The sequence below is a fragment of the Leucoraja erinacea genome, chromosome 4 (genome assembly GCF_028641065.1).
Source record: "Leucoraja erinacea ecotype New England chromosome 4, Leri_hhj_1, whole genome shotgun sequence".
Taxonomy (NCBI): domain Eukaryota; kingdom Metazoa; phylum Chordata; class Chondrichthyes; order Rajiformes; family Rajidae; genus Leucoraja; species Leucoraja erinaceus.
Genome location: NC_073380.1, coordinates 40,743,188 through 40,766,942, shown reverse-complemented (window position 1 = coordinate 40,766,942; position 23,755 = coordinate 40,743,188). Strand labels below are relative to the sequence as shown.

Sequence of the window (23,755 nt, the reverse complement as noted above, 5' to 3'; positions counted from 1 at the left end):
CCCTCACTCTCTACCCCCCCCCCCCCCCCCCCCCTCTAGATGTGACTGCAAGTTGGGGGCTGTGCGTCAGTGGATAGTGTGGTTATGGGGTAAAAGGAGCAAATTAATAATAATATATTATCATGGGGGGTAATTAGCGTGAGTGCGGGGGGGGGGGGGGGATAGTTAGTGTGTGGGTGTGACGCCATGCCCCCTCCCCCCCCCCCCCCCACAACCGCACGTTGGGGGAACAGACCCAACGGGTCTGCACTTGGTCTAGTATCCATTGTAAATAGCTGGGGTCCCAGCACTGAGCCTTGCGGTACCCCACTAGTCACTGCCCGCCATTGTGAAAAGGACCCGTTTACTCCTACTCTTTGCTTCCTGTTTGTCAGCCAGTTCTCTATCCACATCAATACTGAACCCCCAATGCCGTGTGCTTTAAGTTTGTATACTAATCTCTTATGTGGGACCTTGTCGAAAGCCTACTGGAAGTCCAGATACACCACATCCACTGGTTCTCCCCTATCCACGCTACTAGTTACATCCTTGAAAAATTCTATAAGATTTGTCAGACATGATTTACCTTTTGTAAATTCATGCTGACTTTGTCCAATGATTTCACCACTTTCCAAATGTGCTGCTATCCCATCTTTAATAACTGACTCTAGCAGTTTCCCCACTACCGATGTTAGACTAACTGGTCTGTAATTCCCCGTTTTCTCTCTCCCTCCCTTCTTAAAAAGTGGGGTTACGCTTGCTACCCACCAATCCTCAGGAACTACTCCAGAATCTAAAGAGTTTTGAAAGATTATTAATAATGCATCCACTATTTCTGGAGCTACTTCCTTAAGTACTCTGGGATGCAGCCTATCTGGCACTGGGGATTTATCGGCCTTTAATCCATTCAATTTATCCAACATCACTTCCCGACTAACCTGGATTTCACTCAATTCCTCCATCTCCTTTGACCCGCGGTCCCCTGCTATTTCCGGCAGATTATTTATGTCTTTCTTAGTGAAGACGGAACCAAAGTAGTTATTCAATTGGTCCGCCATATCCTTGTTCCCCATGATCAACTCACCTGTTTCTGACTGCAAGGGACCTACATTTGTTTTAACTAATCTCTTTCTTTTCACAAATCTATAAAACCTTTGCAGTCAGTTTTTATGTTCCCTGCCAGTTTTCTTTCACAATCAATTTTTTCCTTTCCTAATTAAGCCCTTTGTCTTCCTCTGCTGGTCTCTGAATTTCTCCCAGTCCTCTGGTATGCTGCTTTTTCTGGCTAATTTGTACGCATCATCCTTCACTTTGATACTATCCCCGATTTCCCTTGTTATCCACGGATGCACTACCTACCCTGATTTATTCTTTTGCCAAACTGCGATGAACAATTTTTGTAGTTCATCCATGCAGTCTTTAAATGTCTTCCATTGCATATTCACCGTCAACCCTTTTAGAATGAATTGCCAGTCAATCTTGGCCAATTCACGTCTCATACCCTCAAAGTTACCTTTCTTTAAGTTCAGAACCATTGTTTCTGGATTAACAATGTCACTCTCCATCCTAATGAAGAACTCAACCATATTATGGTCACTCTTGCCCAAGGGGGCACGTACAACTAGACTGCTAACTAACCCTTCCTCATTACTCAATACCCAGTCTAAAATAGCCTGGTCTCTCGTTGGTTCCTCTACATGTTGATTTAGATAACTATCCCACATACATTCCAAGAAATCCTCTTCCTCAGCACCCCTGCCAATTTGATTCACCCAATCTATATATAGACTATAAAAGACTTCCCTCTTATCCTTAAACTGTGACCCCTAGTTCTGGACTTCCCCAACATCGGGAATAATCTTCCTGCATCTAGCCTGTCCAACCCCTTAAAATTTTGTACGTTTCTATAAGATTCCCCCTCAATCTTCTAAATTCTAGCGTGTACAAGCCGAGTCTATCCAGTCATTCTTCATATGAAAATCCTGACATCCCAGGAATCAGTCTGGTGAACCTTCTCTGTACTCCCTCTATGGCAAGAATGTCTTTCCTCAGATTAGGAGACCAAAATTGTACGCAATACTCCAGGTGTGGTCTCACCCTGTACATCTACAGTAGAACCTCCCTGCTCCTACACTCAAATCCTTTTGCTATGAATGCTAACATACCATTCGCTTTCTTCACTGCCGGCTGCACCTGCATGCCTACTTTTAATGACTGGTGTACCATGACACCCAGGTCTCGTTGCATCTCCCCTTTTCCTAATCGGCCACCATTCAGATAATAGTCTGCTTTCCTGTTTTTGCCACCAAAGTGGATAACCTCTCATTTATCCACATTATACTGCATCTGCCATGCATTTGCCCACTCACCCAGCCTATCCAAGTCACCTTGCAGCCTCCTCACAGCTAACACTGCCCCCCAGCTTCGTGTCATCCGCAAACTTGGAGATGTTGCATTCAATTCCCTCGTCCAAATCATTAATATATATTGTAAATAGCTGGGGTCCCAGTGCTGAGCCTTGCGGTACCCCATTAGTCACTGCCTGTCATTGTGAAAAGGACCTGTTTACTCCTACTCTTTGCTTCCTGTCTGCCAGCCAGTTCTCTATCCACATCAATAATGAACCCCCAATACTGTGTGCTTTAAGTTTGTATACTAATCTCTTATGTGGGACCTTGTCTAAAGCCTTCTGAAAGTCCATATATAACACATCCACTGGTTCTCCCTTATCCACTCTACTAGTTACATCCTCAAAAATTTTTATAAGATTCGTCAGACATGATTTACCTTTCATAAATCCATGCTGACTTTGACCAATGATTTCACCACTTTCCAAATGTGCTCCTATCCATCTTTAATAACTGATTCTAGCAGTTTCCCCATTACCGATGTTAGACTAACTGGTCTGTAATTCCCCGTTTTCTCTCTCCCTCCCTTTTTAAAAAGTGGGGTTACATTAGCTACCCTCCAATCCTCAGGAACTACTCCAGAATCTAAAGAGTTTTGAAAAATTATCACTAATGCATCCACTATTTCTGGGGCTATTTCTGATGAAAGCAAAGAGGGGAAAGCAACAACGTTGAAGTAAATAAAACACTGAATAACCTCAAAGCTTTCTCATTACCAGAAGCAAGATAGATTTTTGTCAAATAATTGGAATAGCTATAAAGCTTCATAGAAAAAAACCCAACCTAATTAGTCATTTCAACTGCAGCTTAAAAATAGTATAAAAAATGAAAATGTGAGATTAATCTAAATTTTTGAGCACTGAAAGCTCACGTTGTCATTAACAACAATGACAATTTTGAGTACGAATTATAGTATAATTCTCACAGGGAGAATAAAGGTGAGCTATAATATTAGAGAAACAAATGTTTCCATTTGGTACCCAGTTTCACCATTCAATCTTCAGTGAATTAAACAAGTAGTTCACAGAGAAAAGTACGGTAATTTTTTATTGTGTCCAAGCACCAAACGTATGAATATTCAACGTGTATGCCCCTTAAAATAAATGTAATTTCTGTCCGAAGGTCTGCTCCAGGTTATGAATGTCCTACTTATGTACAGCCCGTAGATATGAGCAAAACTGCAGCCATCTTCTACCATCTACGAACTCGCTTTGCAGCTGCATTTCTGGCTTGCAAACTACAGTATTCAGGTAAGGGACAGTGCTCAGGGATGGAACCGTGCTAGAACCTGGGGAAGACCTCTCTGCAGTAAATGAGAATTTTTTTTTAAAACGCAGATGCTAGAAATCCAAGATAAGAGCAGATGATGAAAACAAAAATGAATTAAACCAAAAATATGCTGGAAACATTCAGCAGATCAGGCAGCAACAGTGAAGGTGAAACAGTTAACATTTCAGGTCGAAAACCTTTCACAAGAACATAAAAGCACATCCACCCCAGGCCTCATCTCTTCTTTCATGCCAGACTCTCTATCTTTGAAAAATATATCAACCTCCACCTTAAATACCTTTAATGACCTTGTCTATATATTTTTATCTTCCAGTCCTGGAAAATAGAAATACTGTAAGCCAATATCATCAAAATTGAGGCTTTAGCTACCCTGAGGTGACTACCTGGGCAAGGCATGTCAATCACCCAACCAGCCTGACATCAGACCCTGAAACAGTTACATTATTCCAACCGCAGTCATGAGGGAGATTATTCAATAAACAAATAAAAAGATACAACAATATGCTCAAAGCTTTCTTCAAGAAATGCAACACACCACCGTATCCCAGGAATATATTTTTCATGACTGCTTTAGATAGAGAGTAAACATCAGGGAGAATGAGGCAGGGCAAGATGCAACCCCTGTTCCATCACTTTTCCCTCCCACTATCTCCGCCCACAATCACACTCACCCAGTATTGTTCCCTCGTACTCTCTCCTCATTACCTCCCATTACACTCTTTCCTCATCTCCCCAAGCATCCTGGCATTGTCCATGAAATTTAGGAATCAGACAAATTAAGGAACATTTTTAGCTAGAAAGATTTAAAAAAACACATTAATATCAAAATGATCTGTAGAATAAGTGAAGCACTACAAAAATTGAAGTAGCATGTTTCAAGAAATACATTAAGAGACAGATTAGGAAAGAAGATTGAGGATTATATAAATGAGTAGATGTAAACAGAATCAGAATGAATTACAAAAAGTAGTGACAGACTTGAGGAATCAATTCTTTATATTTCTTTCCAAGGGAGCAAGATATTAATATTAGATTCAATGTAATAAATTGTGAAATCCACTCTGGGTATGAGTGACAAACAAGAATATTTTGTTAATAGCACAAGACGCATAACAAAAGAACTGAAGCAATTGGGTGGCCATGCATACTTTTTACTAAAATGTAATGGACAGAATAATTGAATACTGCCCAAAAACAAAAGTAATTTGGTGCATCTTGCCCATGTCAGCCCTTTGGCCGAAATGGCAGATTAGTTTTACACACCACTCTTTACTGTTCGCAACCATTTTTCTTTCAATTATTTATTCAATTCCCCTTTTAAAAATTTCAATCAATTGGATGGTTCTAACACCCTATCAGATGATGTATGTCTGCAACAACCAACTGCATTTTAAAAAGTTCCCTGATGTTGGCCCTAATTCTAATGCCAATAACCTTTAATCTATGTCCATTGCTGACATTTCTGTCATCAGAGTAAATAAACAAGAAAGATCACAACTCCAATTTTTAACACTACGTCAGTGCTCTGCTTTAAGAACAACTGTCAGACCTTACTGCATTTCTTTCTGAAAGCTTTTCAGTTTGAGTGCAAAATTTATCTTTATTCTCCAAACCAAGTGGGACCTGTTGGGTCCCGTTCCATCAACGCGCGTTTGCGAGGGGAGGGGGCAGGCTGCGACGTCACACACACTAAACAACCTCTCACACACACAAACACTAACCACTCTCATTGATATTAATTAATATTATTCATTCACACCTTTTACCCCATGCCTGACCCTAACCACTGAAGCATAACCCCCAACTCGCAGGGGTGGCTAGAGAGGGAGGGGGATAGAGAGCGAAGGACATGGAGGCACAGACAGAGAGGGACACGGAGGCACAGACAGAGAGGGACACGGAGGCACAGACAGAGAGGGACACGGAGGCACAGACAGAGAGGGACACGGAGGCACAGACAGAGAGGGACACGGAGGCACAGACAGAGAGGGACACGGAGGCACAGACAGAGAGGGACACGGAGGCACAGACAGAGAGGGACACGGAGGCACAGACAGAGAGGGACACGGAGGCACAGACAGAGAGGGACACGGAGGCACAGACAGAGAGGGACACGGAGGCACAGACAGAGAGGGACGCGGAGGCACAGACAGAGAGGGACACAGAGACAGAGGACGGCCCTGCTGCTGCGAGCGGGGAGACGGTCAAAAGCAGCGGAGGGCCGGCCGATCGTGGCTTCCGCGAGGAGAAGTCCACCCACCCGCGTGACAGATGATCGGGCGGGGGGCGGAGAGGACGTCGTCCCCTGTGACGGCCAGAGATCTCCAGGTAGGATCGGGATCACCAGCAAGGAAAAGGCGTCATGATTCCCCGAGTCGCTGCGACCGACGGAGTAATCGCAGGTCTCCATTGACGGCCTCTCCCAGAGGGAGTAATGGCCGCCAGGGCCACCTTCCCTTCACGTTACCCCGCAACCTCACTCGCGCCCGCGCGGCCATAACGGCCGACACCGCCATGTTCTAGAACTTCAAGGAGCCCTGCGGAGCGTGGAGCGCAACATGAGCAGCAATTTAAAAATGCTAAGTGACAAATTTAAATAAGTAAATGTTAAGAAGCCAAGAAGTACAGAAGACATAACAGGGGTGACGCCACTCACAGTGCGAGCAGAGGCAGGCAGGCAGTCAGATCAATTGTGACATCATCAGCGAGAACATCTGGTTTATTTTCTAAGTTATTTGAGATTTGTGAACATTTTCATAAATAACTCGAGAAATAATGCATGAAATTTTCAGATAAGGCGATTTTTGATTTCACGGGATAAATCTCTACAAGAATGTGTAAACATTTTATTGTTAGCATGTCGTTTCTTCGAGCAGCTGTGATCGCACACAAACAAATAAATAAACACACACACACACATCCAAGATCAGTTATATTACTCAAATTCTCATTGTTTGCTTGCGCAACATCACAATGGGATCCCGAATCTCATTTACATTTTAAAAAATTGTGATTTAAAAAAAAACTCAGTTTTAATCAAATTAATTTTGATCAACAGCTAACATTGTGTTCAAGTTATTTTAAAGAAAAACACGATTTTCATTGAGAATCATACGGAGAGGAGGGGGGTAGGGAGGGGAAAGTGGGGGAGGTGAGGAAGGAGAGTGGGGAGAAAGGGGGAACAGAGGGGGGGAGTGTGGGAGGTAGGGAGGGTGGATAGAGGGGGGAGGGCAGTGGGAGAGGTGAGGAGGGACAGTTGGGGGGCGGGATAGGGGGAGGTGAGCAGTGGAGGAGCAGGGGGATAGAGGGAGAGGAAGGGGAGGGGAGGGGTTATGGAGGGAGGGAGGGAGGGAGTGACTGAGGATAGAGGAAAGGAGATGGAAAGAGGTGAGGGAGGGGAGGAAGAGAGGGGAAAGAAGAGGGAGGGTGAAGAGGAGGGGGGGAGGGAGTTCTGGGGGATGAGGGGGAATGGAGGAGGAAATTTTAATGAGGAATGGCAACGTAATGGAGGAGGGGAGGGGGAAGAGGGGAGAAAGGGGGGGGGGAGGTGAGGGGAGGAAGCAGAGAAGGGTTGGTAGAGGGTGGAGAGAAGGAGGATAGTGGATATGAGGAAGAGGGAGAGTGAGATGCGTTCACATTGATCTTATATTTTACAGGTTATTGTCATTTTGAACTTCAAAAACGTCGTAGTCGCGTACACATTAGCCGGCGGCGCCTGCGCAGTTGTGGGAGGTTTGCCGTCACAACGGGGATCTCTGGCGTCACAACGGGAACCCGTCAGCCGACCATGCGCAGTTGGGGGCTATGGGTCAGTGGTGGAAAATTGCCTTGGGGGATGAGCCCAACGGGTCCGCACCTGGTCTAGTATTATATAGATTTAATGCCATTCACTGTTCCCACTCTGTATCTCTATTAATAAAGGGAAGGTGTCCATTTAAAAAAAAAATGTGTACTGCCTTCAAACATTTCTGCATTTAAACCCAATCAAATTTATTTATTCCTGCACTTTGTGTCATTCTGATATGACAATATTATTAAATGTACTTCTTCCTCTCAAAATTATTATAGTATACTTGGATATGGCTTAATTTGTCATTTGTCAGCCCACTTCACTGGTTGACATCCTCTTGAAATCTAATATCCTACTCAGGGTTTACTATTTACCACAATGCTTGGTTTCGTCATGACATAGGAAGAAGCCATTTAGCCCAGAGTATGCTGGCTCACTGACCAATCCAATTTCCCAATAGACATTTCTTTTAAATTCCCATCAATTATACCAGCCACGGTAAATTGAAGCAATTTTATGTTTAAAGCAATGTCCAACAAACCTACCAATCTGCACACCTTTGGAATGTAGGACAGAAATTGAGTAACTGAAGAAACCCTACATCAACATGCAACACCACACAGACAACAATGGAGATCAGTACTGAATTCAAGATTTCTGATCTTAGTGGAAACTATGCTCCATATCATTAAAAGGAAGTTACTTTTATGCCTGGTTTCAGAAAACATCCATTTATGCTTTCCTTGATTTTGTAAAATGACTGCTCAGCATTATTCTGTGCCGAATGCAAAATTAGTTGAGGAATACACGTTGCTGAAAAAGCATCTTAACAAAACATAGCCTATCAACTTTTTCCACATATGTTGCCTCAAAATGACAACTAAAATCTGGATTGAATCATTGTCCTAAGTTTCCCCTTCACAAGCTTTAAGCTCACTGATCTGCAAGTGCCAGGTTTATCATTCCCAACATTTCTCTTCATTCAGTTCCCCTGCATCATCACCCAAATCCTTATGCACAAACAGGGCTCTAAAATTTGCTACATCTGACATAACTCTCAAATGGAATATTGGCTATTCAGCCACGAATCAGGGATCATGATAGAAGCCTCCTCGTCGCGATCCCCGGAAACAATGACATGATGCACTCTGTGATGATTCGGGCGACCAATTCTGTCAACAAGTTGGACGACGACAAAAACCAACAGCGAGCTATGCGTCGTCTGACACACGAGGTTACGAAGTCAAGAATCAGAATATAAAGAGGAATACTGTGGAACCTCATTCTTATTGGAGTGGAACCTCATTCTTATTGGAGATAAAGTACCAACACACTAAAATAATACAATTCAGAAATAAATAATAGAAGGGATAAATTACAAGAAAAAGTTAGGTAAACTAGATTAATACCTACAGTCAGCAGGTTGTCTTATGAAACAAGTTTGAAAAGGCTAGGCTTGTGTCTGCTGTTTAGAAGAGCTGGTGCTATCGTAGGGTGGTGAATCTGTGGAATTTATTGCCAAAGATGATGTGGAGGCCAAGTCAATTGATATTTTTACGGCAGAGATTGACAGATATTGACAGATTCCTGATTTGTAAGGGTTTCAGAACGTTCATTATTTTATTAAATAGCAGAGGAGGTTTGATGGGTTGGGTGGCTTACTTCTGCAATCAATTCATATTTTTGTTCATAAACTTACTTTCTATTCATTTAGAAAGTGGTTTTTCCTTTCAAGGAATTGGAGATCTGGATATGGCAGATCTGAAAAACTATTCATCATAGCAGATCAATGCAAAGAAGATAACAATTTAAAAAATCAGCCTATTATGAACCAAAATAATTTTTATCTGCACAAAGAGGTACTGGTATATTGAAATTTAACAATAACTATGTTAGAAGCAGTCCTAATAAGAAACAACTTGTAATTATACAACATTTTAAAAACAGTATATGGTTTGCAGTACCTAAATTTTACACCATGCTACATAATGATAGAAACATAGAAAATAGGTGCAGGAGTAGGCCATTAGGCTCTTCGAGCCTGCCCCACCATTCAATATGATCATGGCTGATCATCCAACTCAGTATCCTGTACCTGCCTTCTCTCCATACCCCCTCCCTTTAGCCACAAGGGCTACATCTAACTCCCTCTTAAATATAACCAATGAACTGGCCTCAACTACCTTCTGCGGCAGAGAATTCCAGAGATTCACCACTCTCTGTGTGAAAAAGGTTTTCCTCATCTCGGTCCTAAAAGATTTCCCCTTTATCCTTAAACTGTGACCCCTTGTTCTGGACTTCCCGAACATCGGGAACAATCTTCCTGCATCTAGCCTGTCGAACCCCGTAAGAATTTTGTAAGTTTCTATAAGATCCCCCCTCAATCTTCTAAATTCTAGCGAGTACAAAACCGAGTCTATCCAGTCTTTCTTCATATGAAAGTCCTGACATCCCAGGAATCAGTCTGGTGAACCTTCTCTGTACTCCCTCTATGGCAAGAATGTATTTCCTCAGATTAGGAGACCAAAACTGTACGCAATACTCCAGGTGTGGTCTCACCAAGACCCTGTACAACTGCATTGCACCTCCCTGCTCCTATACTCAAATCCTTTTGCTATGAATGTTAACATACCATTCGCCTTCTTCACTTCTTCACATGATATCGGCAGAAGTGAAATATATATGGTCAAAGTGGTAAGTTTTAAGAAATATTTTCAATGAGAAGAAGATCTGGAGGAGTTTGGGAGACAATTCAAGCAAATAAGATTCAAAAGATATTGAAGAGCATGGTTATCAACTTTCAACGGTTAATGTTAAGGGTCAAGGAAACACGTGCAAAAAGGTTCACAGGGTTTCCGAAACAGAAATGTAGATTGCCCAAAAGGGGTTTAAAAGCATGAAAAGTTTCAATTGAACATATTTCTAGAGTCAATGTTTGACAACTAAAATGCAATGCATTAACAAAGCAGAATACAGACACACTGCCAGATGGTATTCATGGATAGTTCAGGTAGATTATGCTGGATATAATAACGACAATGGCTTTTCTTTATAGTTATGTATATTTAATACTAAAAAAAATGCTAGAAGGCAATAAGAAGTGAAAGGCATGTTGAAGCTAGGGTGGGTGGAGTTAGCATACATGTAGAACCATGTATGTTTCTGGATGACATCAACCAGAAGCTTTTGTAAACCGTGCCAATGCAAATTTTTCAAGACGAATCAACAGTTTTTTTGTTGAGTTTAAAACATCAAGGATATTATAAGGGCAGGTACATAATACTGAAGTAGAAACCAGCTATGATTTAAATGATTCTCACTTTATTCAATGTTGAAACTTGTTAATGAATTAAATTAAATTAAATTATAACATTAAATGTTTCTTCATTGAGTCAGATGCATACAGCATGGAAACAGGCCCATCAGCTCAACTTGTCCAAGATGCCCCATCTAAGTTATTCCCATTTGTCGTGTTTGGCCCATATCCCTCCAAACTTTCCTAACCATGTATCATCTGTCCAAGTGTTTTTTTTTTGGTGTTTTTGCATCTGCCTCAATAGCTTCCTCTGGTACCTCATTCCATACATCCACCAGCGTCCATGTGAAAACATTGCCTCTCACATTTCTATTAAATCTTTTCTGTTTTGCATTAATTCTAGTTCTTGATTTCCCTTTGTCTTGGAAAAAAGACTTTGTAACCCTCAAGTCCAGGTAACATCCTCATAAATTTTTATCTGCACCCTCTCCAGCTTAATCACATGTTTCCTATAGCAGAAATGACCAGAACATAATACAATGCTTCAAGTGCAACTTCACCAAGTCTCTTACAACTGTAACATAATGTCTCGACATTTAAACCAGCAAACCAAAGGCTTTTTTTTCATCAACCTATCTACCAGTGATGCCACTGTCAGGGAAATATATTCTTATACACCTAGCTCCTTCTGAACTTCAACACTCCCCTGGGGCCTCACCGTTCACTTTGAAGATCCTGCCCTGGTAAGAGTTCCCAAAATGTCACATCTCACACTTACTCAAATTAAACTATGTTCGTCATTCCACGACACGCTTGCCCAGCTGATCAAGATCCTGCTGTAATTCTGATTAACCATCTTCACTGTCTACCTATTTTAGTGTCAACTGCAAACTTATTAATCATGCCTTGTGCATTCACAAATCATTGATACAGATGACAAACCTCATCACCAATCCCCGAGGCACATTATTAGTCACAGAACACCAATCTAAAAAGCAACCTTCCACCACACTCTGTTTCCTATTCTGAAGCCAATTCTGTACCCAGTTAGCTAGTTCTGCCTGGATCCTATGTGATCCAAACTTTCAGGCTAACCTGCTATGTGGAAACTTATCAAAAGCCAATAGAAAATTAAAATCCTCTACGACAACCCTATTAATCCTGTACCTGTCAACAAACACCCAGCATATTTGTTCTTCTAATTACTGTTGGAGAATTTGGGGGCATTTAGTCCAATCCAAACAAGGTGATCATTCCTCTTTATTTTTCAGTTACACCCACATAGCCTTACTGGATGAAGCTTGTTAGACTGATAATGTCATGTTTGACTGAGCCCGTGATGTTCTCCTTTATCAATAAAGCAAGCTCTTCCCCAAGTCAATTTCACCTGTAACCGGCTACATTAAGTTACCAGCCCTGCCCCTCCCTTAGCCAAGTTTCTGCAATAGCTATAACGTCCTTAAACACACTGCAGGTACATCAGCCATACTTCTCAGGCTGTTATATTTGAAATAAATGCAATTGGCCATCAAAAAAGGCCAAAGGGGACATCCGCTCAAAGTTGTAAGATGGGGCGGATGTTCGGCAACTGTGGCAGGGCTTGATTGCCATCACCTCCTACAAGGCGAAATCAGGAGGCAGCTCAAGCGACAGCGAAGCATCACTCCCTGACGAGCTAAATGCGTTCTACGCACACTTTTTTAGGGAGAACACGGCCTTCCCAAGCCTTCATACACCCTGATGATATTAAAATCACAGTCACAGAGGCCGATGTCAGAAGATCTTTCAAGGAGGTGAACCCTCGGAAAGCACCTGGATGGTATACCCGGCCAAGTTCACAAAACCTGTGCAGACCAACTGGCTGGAGTTTTTTTTTGGCAGGCATTTTCAACCTCTCATTATTGAGGTCTGAGGTTCCCACCTGCTTTAAGAGGGCATCAATGATACCGGTGCCTAAGAAGTGTAAGGTGACGTGCCTCAACGACAATCGACCAGTGACACTAAGGTCCGTGGTGATGAAGTACTTTGAGAGGTTGGTTATGGTGCATATCAACTCCTACCTCAACAAGAACCTCGACCCATTACAGTCCGCCTGCCGTCACAACAGGTCAACGGAGGATACAATCTCACTGACTCTCCACTCCGCACTGGACCACTTGGACAATAAAAATACTTACGCCAGACTATAGCTCGGCATTCAATACCATCATCCCCTCCAAACTAGTTACCATGTGCTCTGCCCGAGCCAGCTGCCTGCCCCATTTTCAGGGGTTACGTCCATGCCCGGGTGGTTTTGGTTTTAGAGAGGGTTTATGTGCTGTCCACGGGCACCCCGAGGTATTTCCGGAACTGCTGGGCACGGCTGGAGGTTGAATTCATCCTTGACAAGGAATGTAACATACTTGTATAGTAGTTCATTTACTGTATTTGTTTGTCTTGGATTATGGTGGTGGGTTCTGTTTTGTTTTATTGTATTGTAAATATATATATTTTTTAATTTAATACATTTTTTGATTACCAAAAAAATGCTCATTACCAAGCTCACGGAACTGGGTCTCTGTGCATCCCTCTGCCATTGGATCATCGACTTCCTCATCCACAGACTACAATTTGTTCGAATTGGCAGAAATGCTTCTTCCTCATTAACAATCAGTACGGGAGCACCTCAAGGCTGCGTGCTCAGCCCCCTGCTCTACTCATGACTGTGTAGCCGGACATAGTGCAAACTCCATCTTCAAGATCACTGACGTTGTAGGACGAATTGCAGATGGTGTTGAGTCAGAGTATAGAAGTGAGATGGACCGATTGATCAAATTATGCCAGCCCAACAACCTGGCTCTCAATATCAGTAAAACCAATGAACTGATTGTGGACATTGGAAGAGGAAAGATGAGGACCCACAATCCTGTTTATATCAATGGGACGATGGTGGAGAGTCAAAAACATCAAATTCCTGGACGTACATATTTCCAAAAATCTTTCCTGGACCCAGCACACTGTTGCAATTAAAAATAAAGCACATCAATGCCTTTACTTCCTGAGAAGATCACAGAGATTCAGTATGTGAGAGAAGATTCTCTTGAACTTCTACAGGTGTACAGTAGAGAGCACATTGACTCATTGCATCATGGCCTGGTCCGGCTACTTGAATGCCCGGGAGTGGAAAAGACTGTAAAAAGTTGTGAACACTGCCCAGTCCATCATTGGCTCCGACCTCACCACCATCAAAGGGATTTATCAGAGTTACTGCCTCAAAGAAGCAGCCAGCATCATCAGAGACCCACACCATCCTGGCCACTCTCATTTCACCCCTGCCATTGGGAAGAAGGCACAGGAGCCTGAAACTCTAACGTCCAGGTTCAGGAACAGCTTTTTCCCTTCAGCCATCAGGATATTAAACACTACAACCTCAAATAAGTTCTGAACTTCAATAGACTATTATTATTATTATTATTGCACTACTATCATTTGTTTTTTGAGTACGTGTATGTATATATATGTGTGCACTTGTGGGTATGTGTATATATACACACACACAGTGAACTTTTTTTTCTCTCTCTCGTTTATCATATTGTTTACAGTATAGTATGTTTACATATTTTGTTGTGCTACAGCAAGTAAGAATTTAATTGTTCTATCTGGGACACACGACACTAAAACACCCTTGACTCTCTTGAATCCAACTGTCTTTCCTCAGTCCCTGCCATGCTCCTACCTATCTTGTCTACTGAACTTACTGTCATTGATTTCTGTATCAATTTACAGCCTCACACCTCCCTCAATAACGGATTAGATTTTGTCTCCCTGCCACTCTAGTTTAATTCCTCCCAAGTAACACCAACAACCCTGCCAGCCAGGATATTAGTCCCAATCCAGCTCAGGTGTAACCCACTCTCTTTTGTACAGATTGTATCTGCCCCTCACAATGGCCTAAAAAACAAAACTACTCCTCAACATGATAGTCTGTCCTATCTTCCTATTCCTACTTGCAGTCACTCTGCAAGGCCTCATTCTCTTACCTCTCTATATAATTGATGCCAATGTACACAACTTCTGGCTGCTCATCATCCCCGATAACGCATCAGCTCAGGCAGCAATTCTGGAGAAAATTAATAGGTGCCATTACAGGTTGAAATCCTTCTTCAGATGGGGAAAGATTTCAGTCTTCACAGGAAGTTGTGTGCTAATTTTGCCAATTTCTGCCATGATGGATATTATCCAGATTTTTAACAAATAACTGCATGCATCGGTATAGGTTTGGGTGCTTGAGTTATTATAGATTACATTAAATATTGTACATATTATACACAAATATTGTACAAGACTCCTTGAGATGTTAAAGTGGACAAATTGAAAGTAAAACATTGAATAGTGGACTACAATTTGATCAAAGAAAGTGACTGGTGTGCAAACTTAGAAAGTTTATTTTTTCAATATGACTTTCAAGGCACAGTGATTAGATTGCAGTCATCTGCAAGATCCACAGAAACAAAAACAAAATCACATAAAAATACATATTTGCTTTCTCTTGCCACTAGATGGCCAGAACTCAGGACTTTGGGCAGATTAGTCCAAAGCAACCATTCTTCGTGGAAATGTCAACAATGATTTATTAACAAACTGTTTGACTGAACGAGCAACTTTGCAATCAAATACAATACACAATTACCGGCATGGTCACTGGATAACAAAACGATTCCTAGCACAAAAAAGTCCTCATTGGCACTTCAGAGGTAACACACAAAATAAGCCAAAGTTTTGTTTTTCCATAGCAGGTGACACCTCTAGTAAACAGGTCAGATGATAATGTTTTGGTGTTCTACTGCCTGTAATATTAAACAAAAGAGTCGAACTGCCATGTCACACATTTTCAACATGTAAACACGTCGTCCACAAGTGTGGGCGGAAGAAAACCTTTTGCATTTAATCTTTAGAAATAAAGGATGTAAAACAAAACCATATAAAAAGGATTCGCGGCCAATAGTATAATAGTCTTAAATATGTACAAGCAGTGGAAATTCAAATTGGAAATAAAATGTCTGTAGGGAAGGCAGAAACAATTATATCACAAGTCTTTCTCCAACCACTTTCTTGTGCCAAGCAACAGAACGTAGTCTGCCAAACTTTAGTTCCAATGTGTGAACGGTAAAACGAGCAAACAAGTCCCTTTAAAGTTTAAAGGGCGCCACGTCTGTGATCCCTGCCTGCCAGTCATCGTTTTACAGAAAGGTGCGGAAAGATTGGGGGGGGCGCGGCGCAGCAAACGTTACAAAGGGGTTTCTACTTCGTTATGTGAATGTTAAGCTTGTCCACCGCGGGTGAAGTGTTGAAAGTAACACTCACGCAGCCCGGCAGACACAGGCAGGACCAAACCACACAAAAACAGCTGGTCGAGGAGCGACAGGACAAAAGAGGAAGCGCTGTTGCTGGCTGGATCCGAGGCGTCCTGCAGCGACCCCAGACAAAAGGAGGCGGCATTGATTGCGGCGGGTAACGGCGGATCGTGGGCCGCCAGTGCCACCGCCTCGTTCATCCCCACACCGGCGCCATCCCTCCCTCGGGCAATGGAGGGGGAGGGGAGGGGAGAGCGCTGTCTTTTCCGGTCCGTGGCCACTGGCCGCCCGCCGTCGCCTCCGATGCGAGGCAACTGCGCAGCGCCCTGATGGAGGGGGGTACGGGGGGCGACGACGACGACGAAACGGGAAGCGGGCGATCACCGTCGCGGGGGAGGAGGGGGAGGCAGGGGAACCCGGAGCTTGGGAGTGAAAACACAGCGCATCCTGCTCGCTGTTGCAGCTCCCCCCCCCCCCCCCCATCGTCACTCACTCACTCACATCCACTCACTCACTCACTCACTCTCTCGCCGCCGCGTGTCCGTCCTCCTCCTCCTCCCCTCTCTCTCTCTCTCTCTCTCCCCGCTCGCGCTTACCGGACCAGGCCGCTCGCGAACAGCTGAGGATGTAAACACTGCGTCACGTGACGCCGACCGGAGCTCCGCCCCCTTTACCCGGCGCTGCCCGGGCTCGCGCGCACCGCCCCACCCCCACCTCCCCCACTGCCTCGCTGCATGGCTGTTCTCTGTTCCTCTGCCCCTGCACTGTGCAGACAGGCGTCGCCTGTCTCTGCAACACCTTTCTAAAACTTCCATCCAGTGAGCTTGTCCCTCTCACTCTCATCCAGCGAGCTGACCCTTCACCTCCTCACTTACATCTAGGTCCCTGTCCCTATACTCACTTCCATCCTGCAACCTGTTCATCAAGCTCGTCTCTCACTTCCATCCAAAGACCAGTCCCTACACCCCCTTGCTCACTTGCATCCTGTCCCTATACATCCCCTCTCTGCCCTCACTTCTATCCAGAGACCTGTCCCTACACCTCGTCTCTCACTTCAATGCAAGGACCTGTCTCTATACCTCCTCTCAAACTTCCATCCTGCAACCTCTCCCGACACCTTCTCTCACTTCAACCCAGAGATGTTCCCTACAGCTCCCCTCTCACTTCCATCCAGGGACCTGTCCCCATACCCCATCTCTCACTTTCAAATCCAGGGACTGTCCCTACACCTCTTCTCTTCCATCCAGCGACCTGCCCACCATATCTTCCTGATATAGTAGTGGCCAGAGGATCTGGGGTGATGGAGGAACTGAAGGAAATCCACATTAAGCAGGAAATGGTGTTGGATAGACTGATGGGACTGAAGGCTGATAAATCCCCAGGGCCTGATGGTCTGCATCCCAGGGTACTTAAGGAAGTGGCTCCAGAAATCGTGGATGCATTGGTGATAATTTTCCAATGTTCTATAGACTCGATCAGTTCCTGTAAATTGGAGGGTAGCTAATGTTATCCCGTTTTTTTAAGAAAGGCAGGAAGAGAGAAAACAGAATTATAGACCAGTTAGCCTGACATCGATGGTGAGGAAGATGCTGCAGTCAATTATAAAAGATGAGATAGCCGAACATTTGGATAGCAGTAACAGGATCGGTCCGTGTCAGCATGGATTTACGAAGCAGAAATCATGCTTGACTAATCTGGAATTTTTTGAAGATGTAACTAGGAATATGGACAAGGGAGAGCCAGTGGATGTAGTGTACCTGAACTTTCAGAAAGCATTTGATAAGGTCCCACATAGGAGGTTAGTGGGCAAAATTAGGGCACATGGTATTGGGGGTAGAGTGCTGACATGGATAGAAAAGTGGCTGACAGACAGGAAACAAAGAGTAGGGATTAACGGGTCCCTTTCAGAATGGCAGGCAGTTACTAGTGGCGTACCGCAAGGCTCGGTGCTGGGACTGCAGCTATTTACAATATACATCAATGATTTGGGTGAAGGGATTCAAAGTAACATTAGCAAATTTGCATATGACATAAAGCTGGGTGGCAGTGTGAACTGTGAGGAGGATGCTATGAGAATGCAGGGTGACTTGGACAGGTTGGGGGAGTGGGCAGATGCATGGCAGATGAAGTTTAATGCGGATAAATGTGAGGTTATCCACTTTGGTAGCAAAAACAGAAGGGCAGATTACTATCTAAATGGTGTCAAGTTGGGAAAAGGGGAAGTACAATGGGATCTGGGGGGTCCTTGTACATCAGTCTATGAAAGTAAGCATGCAGGTACAGCAGGCAGTGAAGAAGGCGAATGGCATGTTGCCTTTATAACAAGAGGATTCGAATATAGGAGCAAAGAGGTCTTTCTGCAGTTGTCCAGAGCCTTGGTGAGGCCACACCTGGAGTATTGTGTACAGTTTTTATCCCCTAATTTGAGGAAGGACATTTTTGCTAATGAGGGAGTGCAGCGTAGGTTTACAAGGTTAATTCCCGGGATGGCGGGACTGTCATATGCTGAGAGAATGGAGCAGCTGGGATTGTACACTCAGGAGTTTAGAAGGATGAGAGGGTTTCTCTTTGAAACATATAAGATTGTTAAGGGTTTGGACATGCTAAGGCAGGAAATATGTTCCCGATGTCGGGGGAGTCCAGAACCAGGGGCCACAGTTTAAGAATAAGGAGTAAGCCATTTAGAACGGAGACGAGGAAACACTTTTTCTCACAGAGAGTGGTGAGTTTGTGGAATTCTCTGCCTCAGAGGGCGGTGGAGGCGGGTTCTCTGGATGCTTTCAAGAGAGAGCTAGATAGGGCTCTTAAAAATAGCAGAATCAGGGGATATGGGGAGAATGCAGGAACGGGATACTGATTGGGGATGATCAGCCATGATCACATTGAATGGCAGTGCTGGCTCGAAGGGCCGAATGGCCTACTCCTGCATCTAATGTCTATTGTCTATCTTGTACAGCTGTAACATAACATCCCAACTGTAATACTCTATGCCCTGACAGATGAAGGCGAATGTGCCAAATGCCTTCTTGATAAAATACTTGTGTAACCTGAATGAAGTCTGCCCCTTTACTGATATTGCACTGGCCAACTCTGCTCTTAACAAAACTGACACTATTCAAAAGCCCCAGCTCTATCTCGGCATTGTGCAGACAAATTCAAGTTTCAATGTACTGTGTAAGAAGGAACTGCAGATGCTGGTTTAAACTGAAGATAGACACAAAACGCTGGAGTAACTCAGCAGGACAGGCAGCATCTCTGGAGAGAAGGAATGGGTGACGTTTCGGTTCAAGACCCTACTGCAACTGATTGAATACACTGGAGGCAGGGCCGGAATTAGATGAAGAGGCTATTCCACGTGAGGCCCCTCCCAATCCCTCACCCCCAATACGAGAGAAAGATGGAAGATTCCACCGGATTGACACCGATGTGCAGCCAAGTGTCGCCAATGAAATAAGGCAGAAAAGCTGCGCTTTTTATTTATTGTCAGTGCTTGTGTCGAGTTATCGGCTTAAAATACTATTATTCTGAAATGGAGGGCAAGGAAAGTTACTGAAGTGTTGTTTAGAGACTACAGTGCGTCATGACAGCATATGTAAGAAAGGCCTATGACAGTCAAAAATATTATACATCAGGCCTGTACGAAACTTTTCAAAAAGAGGGGTGGCATGGCAGGATTACAAAAATTATATGTGTAAAATTGCGGCCGGGGTCCTGGACCCGCTTAAAGGCCCTGGAAGCTCTGGGGTTTTAGATGCTCTCTGGTGCATTCTGAGCCTTATTTTGGATTTTTGCACCAAATTTATGACCAATATTTCAAAAAATAATTTTGGTTGAGTCAAGAGTAATGAGTGGTTGGAATGGGATGATTGGGATCATTATTGTATGCATTTTTTTAAATCAAGAATTGAAGCTGTCCTTGTTTTAATAATCAAGTTGTGCTGTAAAATGTTATGTAAAATGTTATTAAGGAGCTTGCAAACAGTGCAAATAAAATACTGTAAGTTTGTGCAGTAAATATAACCTTTTTTTAGAAAATGTTTTGTGTGTTGATTTGATTGCCTGTTACTGTTCGACTGTGTTAGTGTGTGCACATTAAAAATATGATGCAAAATGAAAGTCGCAAACTATGGAATAAATATTTTTCAGTATTGTTATCAAGAAAAAGAAAGCAGTTCCAATTGTTTGATATTATTCATATGAAGGAGAAAATATAGTTGCTCTAAAACCTACCTTAATTTTACAAACTCACTAAAGATAATCCCCCTTTCCTTCTCCCCCTCCTCCTTCCCCCTCCCTCTCTCTCCACCTCTCTCTCCCTCCCCATCACTCTCTCCCCCTTCCCTTCCTCTCTCTCTCCCCCCTCTCTCTCTCCCTCCCCCTCCCCTCTCTCCCCCTCTCTCTGTTCCACCTCTCTCTCCCCTCATTCACTCCCCAGTCTCTCCCCCTCTCTCTCCATCCCTCCCCCTCTCTCTTCCTCCCACAAAACGAGGCTCCAAATCCAGTCCACAGACACCAGAGCCTCCCCCCCCCCCCCCCCCCCCCCCCCCCCCCCCCGGGGGAAACGGGCACTCCCGCAACGCAATATTCCACTACTTACCTGGAGTAGATACCTAGGATGGTCGACACGAGGCATCAGGGTGATTGTGTGGAGTGCTAATGGAGATCTGAACCCGCCCGGGCCCACTGCGCACGTGCAGAGAGACAGCGTCATTTTGCGTCGCTGCTGCATCACCGGCTTCCCCCAAATGCACAGGCGCGGACGGCCCCAAAACTTCCAGTGGGCCGGAACCAGAATTTCGGGTAATTTCTGGCAAAGTGGAAACGCTGATAGCGCTCCAATTTTTTTTTCAGGGGATTTTTTTTTACTCTGGGAAAAAAACACCTTGGCCAGAGCCCCCTAGACTTTGAGGCCCTAGGCTTCAGCCTATGAAGCCTATAGGTTAATCCGGCGCTGCCAAGGCCTCCCTAGATCTCGAGGACCTAAGCTTAAGCTTGTGAAGCTTATACGTAAATCCGGCCCTGACTGGAGTTGCTGGTCAGGCCGCATTTGAAATATTGTGAGCAATTTTGGGGAACATATCTGAGGAAGGATGTGCTGGTTCTGGAGATGGTCCAGAGGAGGTTTACAAGAATGATCCCACAAATGAGTAGGTTAATATATGGTGAGCATTTGAGGGCACTGGGCCTATACTTGCTGGTGTTGTTCAGAAGAATGAGAGGCAGGAAACATCAGGGCTGCCAACACTCACGCATTGAGCGTGAGAATCACGCATTTGAACAAATTCTCATGCTCTCACGCTTATCACAAATGTCTCACACTCTGTCGTGAGAAATTCTGTGATCAACAAGAATTTCAAAACTTATATCAAGTGCATAGGCGCGGATGTTGGAGAGCCGGGGGGGTGGGTGGGGGAAACTTTTAGATCTCTTCCCTGTACGGGGACCCGACCTTTTCCCTGTCAGATCTCCATTGCCATTGGAGCCTAGCACCGTGGAGCGGCCTCCAACCGGAATGACAACTCAAGTCACGGAGCCTGCGGAGCTGCGGACCTACCATCGTGGAGCTGGCCAGCTTCGGAGTGTGGAGAGCTGCGGTGGCGCGCTGCTGCGACCCGACTCTGGTGGATGGGGGGAGACTGCTTTGCGTGGCACCGGCAACAGCGACTTCTCCTGCTCGAATTGCAGGGTTGAGAGTGACCTGGAGTGGGGCCTTACATCGCCCGGCGCGGCTTTAAATGACCGCGGACTTGCTAGCGCCCGGCGGGGGCTCCAACATCAAGACTCGGGGTAGGGCCTTACATCACCCGGTGCGGCTTTAAGTGGCCGTGGGACTTGCTAGCGCCCACCGGGGGCTTTGACTTTGACTTCAGGAGAGGAATGGAGAGCAGGGGAGAGACAAGACTTTGCCTTCCATCACAGTGAGGAGGAGATTCACTGTGATGGATGTTTGTGTAAATTATGTTGGTGTGTGTCTTGGTTCTTTTTTTGTAGGACTGCAGAAACCAGAATTTGTTTGAACTTCATGTGAGGTTCAAATGACAAATAAACGGTATTGTATTGTAACAAAGAATAACCTCAGGGATGATGCAGTAAATGCCATTCAAATACTCTGCAACCTTGGGATAATATTGTTCATGTTCAAATCCGAAAGGTAAGTCTTGATTTGTTCAATATTATAATTAGTTCAAAGATACAGCGTGGAAACAGGCCCTTGGCCCCTCGAGTCTGTGCCGACCATCGATCACCCGTTCACACTGGTTCTATGTTATCCCACTTTCTCATCCACTCCCTAAACACTAGGGGGCAATTTACAGAGGGCCAATTAACCTACAAACCCGCACGTCTTTGGGATGTGGGAGTAAACCAGAGCACCCGGAGGAAACCCACACAGTCACAGGAAGAACGTGCAAACTCCACACAGACAGCACCCGAGACCAGGATCAAACCCGGGTCTCCGGAGCTGTGGGGCATTAATTGTAATGCTAATACTTGGGCCTCTGCTGATAAGCCGGGATGATTACCCAATATTACTGAATATTAATCCATTGTATTATTGATTATATATGTTGCGCCCATTCTCCTTTATCTGCACATTGTGAGCGGCTTGCTTGCATTTACCGGATAGCATGCAACAAAAGCTTTTCCCTGTACCTCGCTACGTGAGTCAATAGTAAACTAAATCAATTAATTTACATTAATCTGAGTGTTGTTGCTTCAACCAGCCTGTTAAGGTGCAGCAACTGAGAATGGCATTGTTCTGATGTCGCTGCATGGGACAACTAAACACTCTTGTCTTCATTCTAGACTTGAAATTACTACAATGACATTTCAACGGCATTTGGACAGGTATACGTGTAGGAAAGAACTGCAGATGCTGGTTTAAACCGATAGACACAAAGTGCTGGAGTAACTCAGCGGGTCAGGCAGCATCTCTGGAGGGAAGGAATGGGTGACGTTTCGGGTCGAGACCCTTCTTCAGACTGAAGGTCTGGTTAATTGGCTTGGTATAAGTGTAAATTGTCCCTAGTGTGTGTAGGATAGTATTAATGTGAGGGAATCGCTGGTCGGTGGAGACTCGGTGGGCCGAAGGGCCTGTTTCCGCGCTGTATCTCTAAGCTGAACCCTGTCCGGCTAGCAGGACTGTATAGAGCGGAGCACCGGGACATGGTGACGTCTGGCTCTGATCTCCACAAAGCCAATCACGTATCATGCAGCGCTACAGATCAATGGGCATCTGGTGCTTGGAGCCGGTACACAGACACAGAGAGGAAATTGGATGTTACTCAGGCTTTTTGTGTCTATCAGTGACTTGGAGAGTGGGCTGGACAACGAGTGAAGCAGCTGGTCATGGCTCCCCTGATCTAAGCTATTCCCACATACTTATGGACCTGCCCCACTGAGGCGACTCATTTAGCGACTGTCGGGGACTAGTTTTACTAGCATTCACCAATGACAGCTCCCGACAACCTACGACAACCTCCAACAGCGAAAATTGTTGCCAGTGTCGTTTGTAGTAGCCCAAAAGATCGCCTAACTAGGACAGGCCCTTCCGGCTGCTGCTCGGTGCATCCTGGAGGACAACCAGTGGTTGCTGGAAGTAGGTACCAAGCACTGGGTAAAAACGGTGGAAGATAGTGGCCTTCAAATGGAGGTGGTTGCAGAAAGCATCCTGCTTGCCTGCTAGATATTCACTTACTCT

The 23,755-nt window shown here is 44.5% G+C and overlaps 1 protein-coding gene across 1 annotated transcript in view; it reads right to left on the bottom strand.

Moving 5' to 3' along the window:
- The window catches only part of pcmtd1 (protein-L-isoaspartate (D-aspartate) O-methyltransferase domain containing 1), an 89,860-nt gene extending 73,133 nt beyond the window's left edge, over positions 1-16,727 (bottom strand). The window contains exon 1 of the mRNA XM_055634088.1: positions 16,653-16,727. The gene's annotated coding sequence lies outside the window, so the exon portion shown is untranslated. The remainder of the gene's footprint in view (positions 1-16,652) is intronic.
- Between the last annotated feature and the right edge of the window lie 7,028 nt (positions 16,728-23,755).